Genomic DNA, 6,021 nt, shown 5'->3' on the forward strand with positions numbered 1-6,021 from the left:
TATCTCATTGCTCTCAAAATTGATTCTTTGCGCTAAAGATATGTATAATGATTATCATTTCTTGTGCATTTTCACATGTCTCTATATTACTTACTGTCCAGGGGTTATTAAAGTTCCAACTATTTCACAAATCCCTGGGAACAAGGTACTACATGGTTGATCATAACTAACAGCAGCAATCAAGAAAAGCAAGTTTTTTGCATAAACAGAACCTCTATGAAATACCTTATTTTCAAACATACCTGTAAACCTCTCATCTTTGAGAACTTCACTGGTGAGACCTTTCTTCTTCTTTGATGTTTTCTGAACATCTGCATCATCAGCTCCCTTATTCTCATTCAGCTCTTCCTCCTCCTCAAGAAGTCGGGCTGCCAGAGCCCGATTATTTTTTGGCAGCTTCCTGTTAATCTGAAGGATGAAAGATAAATGAAATTGAATTCTCAACACTTGATAGGAAGAATGATATGAGTTTATATTTAAGTATGAGTCATAAGGCAGTTGAAATTGCATAAATATATGCATATATGTATATACACAAAATCTTTACCACGTCATAAACTTTATTCAAGTTAAACTGCAGCGTACAATGGAGAGAGCGCTTATAGTAAGTTTATCGAATTCGATCAATAACTAAATCATCTAGCATTACCATCTTGTTCTTCTCAAGTTAATCAATCCTACCAAAGTAATTATCACAAAAAAATTAGCAGTAACAGCAAACCAAGCAACCAACAATTCCCCCCTCAAGTTCCCTGTAACAATCAATTTCTTTTCATTTTTTCTTGCCCTTTCCTCTCAACTGCTCTGGCTTTTCAAACCCTAAATAAAAGAAACAAAAAAAATCGAGAAGGGGAAACATGTGTGTATGGATGGGGTTTGATGGTGGGAGGCAAACAGTAGGTTTTTACCAGTGGGGTTTTCTTTCTTGGATTTTTGTGTCGTATCCACCTCCAACGCCGCATCTCCTGGGTCTGCTGATTGATGAAAGAATCACATCTTGGCTTCCATCAACCGGAGTAATAAACCCTCTGCCAGTGGTACTAAACCCCAACACCTCAGTTGGTTTTTCCTCTCTGTTTTCGTGGGGTTTTTAGAAAACCCTTCTTTTGCCATTTATCCTTCACTTCGAAATCTGCAGATATGACATGATATTGAAGACTTGATTAGGTAAATGTGCATTTTTATTTGATGACTTCTGCATGCACAAAGAACGAAATTTTGTTCCTGCTGTCCAAATGAAAACATGTGTCTCACCTAGGAGCTTGTACTTTCTTCTTGGATTTGGCCTTTGTGTTTTCATGCTCATCTTCTGACAATTCACTCGATGATGATGCATCAGAACAACCAATAGCCTTTTCATCCTCTTCTTCAACAGCTTCAAAATGCTCCTCCAGCAAAGATGGCATATTTTGTTGTTGATGGCATTGGGTGCAAAGTCAGGTATTCGTTTGAGAATTCATCAACCTCAAAGTCCTTCAAGCGGTGTCAAGAAAAGATACATAATTTGGTTGCTGTTTGGACGTAAACAAATTCCAATACATATGTTATCAGTACGAGTCCAAAAGTGATGCCATCATCATTAATGAATCTTTGTACATTAATCATCAAATAAAATCCACCCAATACATTCGTGTACTATTCAAAAGGCTGTCACGCTAATTTGAGAGATATCTCATTGCTCTCAAAATTGATTCTTTGCGCTAAAGATATGTATAATGATTATCATTTCTGGTGCATTTTCACAGTCTCTATATTACTTACTGTCCAGGGGTTATTAAAGTTCCAACTATTCACAAATCCCTGGGAACAAGGTACTACATGGTTGATCATAACTAAAAGCAGCAATCAAGAAAAGCAAGTTTTTTGCATAAACAGAAGCTCTATGAAATACCTTATTTTCAAGCATAGCTGTAAACCTCTCATCTTGGAGAACTTCACTGGTGAGACCTTTCTTTTTCTTTGATGTTTTCTGAACATCTGCATCATCAGCTCCCTTATTCTCATTCAGCTCGTCCTCCTCCTCAAGATGTCGGCCTGCCAGAGCTCGATTAACTTTCGGCAGCTTCCTCTTCATCTGCAGGATGAAAGATAAATGAAATTGAATTCTAAACACTTGATAGGAAGAATGATATGAGTTCCAATATTTAAGTATGAGTCATAAGGCAGTTGAAATTACATTAATATATACATACATGTATATGCACAAAATCTTTACTATGTCATAAATGTTATTAAAGTTAAAAGTGCAGCGAACAACGGAGAGAGTGCTTAGAGTAAGTTTATCGATTTTGATCAATAACTAAATCATCTAGCATTACCATCTTGTTCTTCTCAAGTTAATCAATCCTACCAAAGTAATTATCACAAAAATAACAATAAACCAAGCAACCAACAATTCCCCCCTCAAGTTCCCTAAAACGGTCAATTTCTTTTCCTTTTTTCTTGCCGTTTCCTCTCTAGTGTTGTGGCTTTTCAAACCCTAAATAAAAGAAACAAAAAAAATCGAGAAGTGGAAACATGTGGGTATGGATGGGGTTTGATGGTGGGAGGCGAACAGTAGTTTTGAGGGTTTTTACTAGTGGGGTTTTCTTTCTTGGATTTTTGTGTCGCATCCACCTCCAACACCGCTTCTCCTGGATGTGCTGATTGATGAAAGAAACACATCTTGGCTTCCATCAACCCGAGTAATAAACCCTCTGCCAGTGGTACTAAACCCCAACCCCTCTGTTGGTTTTTCATCTCTCTTTTTAAAATGAGGGGTTTTTAGAAAACCCTTCTTTTGCCATTTATCCTTCACTTCGAAAAATCTGCAGATATGACATGATATTGAAGACTTGATTAGGTAAATGTGCACTCTGAACTTGTTTTTATGTGATGACTTTTGCATGCACAAAGAACGAAATTTTGTTCCTGTTGTCCAAATGAAAACATGTGTCTCACCTAGGAGCTTGTACTTTTTTCTTGGATTTGGCCTTTGTGTTTTAATGCTCATCTTTTGACAATTCACTCGCTGCTGATGGATCAGAACCACCAATAGCCTTTTCATCCTCTTCTTCAACAGCTTCAAAATGCTCCTCCAGCAAAGATGGCTTTTTTTGTTGTTGATGGCATTGGGTGCAAAGCCAGGTATTCGTTTGAGAATTCATCAACCACAAAGTCCTGCAAGCCGTGTCAAGAAACGACACATAATTTGGCTGCTGTTTGGACGTAAACAAATTCCAATACATATGTTGTGAGTACGAGTCCAAAAGTGATTCCATCATCATTAATGAATCTTTCGACCCAATACATTCGTGTACTATTCAAAAGGTTGTCACGCTAATTTGAGAGCTATTTCAGAGGATAAAGGTGGTTAATACTCAAGCCTGTGAGATATATCTGTATCTCATTGCTCTCAAAATTGATTCTTTGCGCTAAAGATATGTATAATGATTATCATTTCTTGTGCATTTTCACATGTCTCTATGTCTCTATATTACTTACTGTCTAGGGGTTATTAAAGTTCCAACTATTTCACAAATCCCTGGGAACAAGGTACTACATGGTTGATCATAACTAACAGCAGCAATCAAGAAAAGCAAGTTTTTTGCATAAACAGAACCTCTATGAAATACCTTATTTTCAAACATAGCTGTAAACCTCTCATCTTTGAGGACTTCACTGGTGAGGCCTTTCTTTTTCTTTGATGTTTTCTGAACATCTGCATCATGAGCTCCCTTATTCACATTCAGCTCTTCCTCCTCCTCAAGAAGTCGGGCTGCCAGAGCCCGATTAACTTTCGGCAGCTTCCTCTTCATCTGCAAGATGAAAGATAAATGAAATTCAATTGTCAACACTTGATAGGAAGAATGATATGAGTTCCAATATTTGAGTATGAGTCATAAAGCAGTTAATATCACATATATGTATATACACAAAATTTTTACTACGTCATAGACTTTATTCAAGTTAAAGTGCAGCATACAATGGAGAGAGTGCTTAGAGGTGTATCAAATAACATGTTGTTCTTCTCAAGGTAATCAATCCTACCAAAATAATTATGAGAAAAAAATTAGCTTCAAATAAGATGGCGTCAAATAGGGGGGATTCGTGGCAGATATGAGAGGAAGAGGTCTCTAGCATATAAAATTGTAAATAAGTAACTATATTTCTTGCTGTATGAATGTGGAAAAAGTGAGCAAAATCACTGACCTCAGCTGCACGGATTTTATATGGTCGAGACACATAATCCTCCAAATCTAACTCATTACTTAAATTCATTTTAGCAGTGCAAACAATACCATTGGATTGAGACTTCTTTTTATGAGTGAGATGTGAGAACAGTTTTGTTTACTTTAAGAACCAGCAAACGTCAAATAGTAGATGATCTTCGAGATTCACCTGAGAGACGAGCCTCTTCTGACATCTATCTGGCAAAGGGAACTCAGTATTACGATCAAGTCTTCCCAGACATAGGAGGGCAGGGTCCAAAGTGTGAGCTCGGTTAGTTGCCATGATAACCTTCATATTAACTGTCTGGTCAAATCCATCCATTTGTAAAGTCAAAGTACATTACAACTTAGAATGTTAATGGTATAGGATGAGACATGGATACTTTGAATAACCACTCTTTCAGACACGCAGGCAATACTCGACATGTTGGCCTGAAGGTATACACATGACTGAGCGCACATGCATATGTTTCCACCTGCAGTTGTCCTGATACATTAAAAAATGTTTGCCTTGCCTGCTGAAAGAGTCTTCAGCACAGTCAATTTTTCCATCCTTCTTAGGAATGCCACCACGAAACATCTCTTAGCCAAATTGTATATTTCATGTAGCTTTGAGAGGTTATATTTACCCTGTGCTGATATGGTCATCTAAGAGGAATAATCCATAAAATAAAAGACAACCATAATAATATAGCATTTAAACATTTTTAGAATAATTATTGTGAGTTATATTGGTAAAATAATATCATGGTCAGAATCTATCACCTCCCAACCAAAAATAGTAGTCATATAAAGTCTAAATAAAGGCTTCTACACGGGATTTTCAGATAGCCATAAAAAAATACGACATTTTTTAGATATAAACCAAAAATAGAAGGAAATGACTATTGCAATTTTTTTTAAGTTATTGCCTTCCGCACAACAAAATACTATTTTCCGCTATTATAAATATGTAAAACTAAGCTTATCAAACTCCCCAAACTTAAACAATTATTGTCCTCAAGCAAAAGTCCGACACTGCAAAAAATATGATCTCAACATTGTGCTAATATTCCGTAACAACAAAGGTAACCTATAACCCATATGCAGATAATCTCAAAACACAAATGCCGCAATACGTTATGCAAACGCTAACTTATCATAATGAGGGTAAGAGGCCAATCACATCACAACACTTTGTCTCGCCAAGTAGAGAGTAGAACAATCAAGCTTCCACAAAATCATAGGTTTCTAAATGTCACCATACTCGTTGCTTCAACACAATACCCTTTATCTCCTTATTTCTGCATAAGTTGGGACGACTTTTGTTCATTCTTTTCTTTGGCCATTTTTTTTCCCTTTTTTCTTCCCCTTTTGTTGTCATGGCTTTTATTTTCTTTCTTTTTTCTTTGTTTTTGCCCGTGACTACGTTCTTTAGGCCGTATTTCGGTCTTTTGACGCGAATGACAACACTTGTGGTGAAGGCACCCGGTTACTCAACCAAAAAACATTTTACCTAAAGTGGTTTGCATACTCATGGCTCTAGTCACCGTTTTACGTGAATAACAACATTTGTGATGAAGTTACCCAGTTACTAAGTGACCTAAACCAGCGGAGTAGATGTAGTCTTCCTTTTTCTTGCTATTCTTTCTTCATTTTTTTTTTCATGGTAAAAGAAATTTCTAAAGGGAAGGGCCTTTGAATTTTTCAAAATGATGCACTGTCCCACGTTAAACTTATAAGGATCAATTGGGTGGCGTTTTGGCAAACAAATATGATTTCACAAGAACTCCTATGATTGAGTGGAAGCAGAGACATTCCAACTCTATTT

General features: G+C 36.7%; 1 long non-coding RNA gene across 1 annotated transcript; it reads right to left on the bottom strand.

Moving 5' to 3' along the window:
• Window positions 569–3,434, bottom strand: LOC105178713. The gene is made up of 3 exons (XR_002288421.1): window positions 2,941–3,434; window positions 1,255–2,074; window positions 569–1,132 (listed from the first exon to the last, which is right to left on the bottom strand). It is a non-coding gene; the product is annotated as an uncharacterized LOC105178713 (long non-coding RNA).

This window comes from Sesamum indicum, linkage group LG16 (assembly GCF_000512975.1).
Source record: "Sesamum indicum cultivar Zhongzhi No. 13 linkage group LG16, S_indicum_v1.0, whole genome shotgun sequence".
NCBI classification, from domain to species: Eukaryota; Viridiplantae; Streptophyta; class Magnoliopsida; order Lamiales; family Pedaliaceae; genus Sesamum; species Sesamum indicum.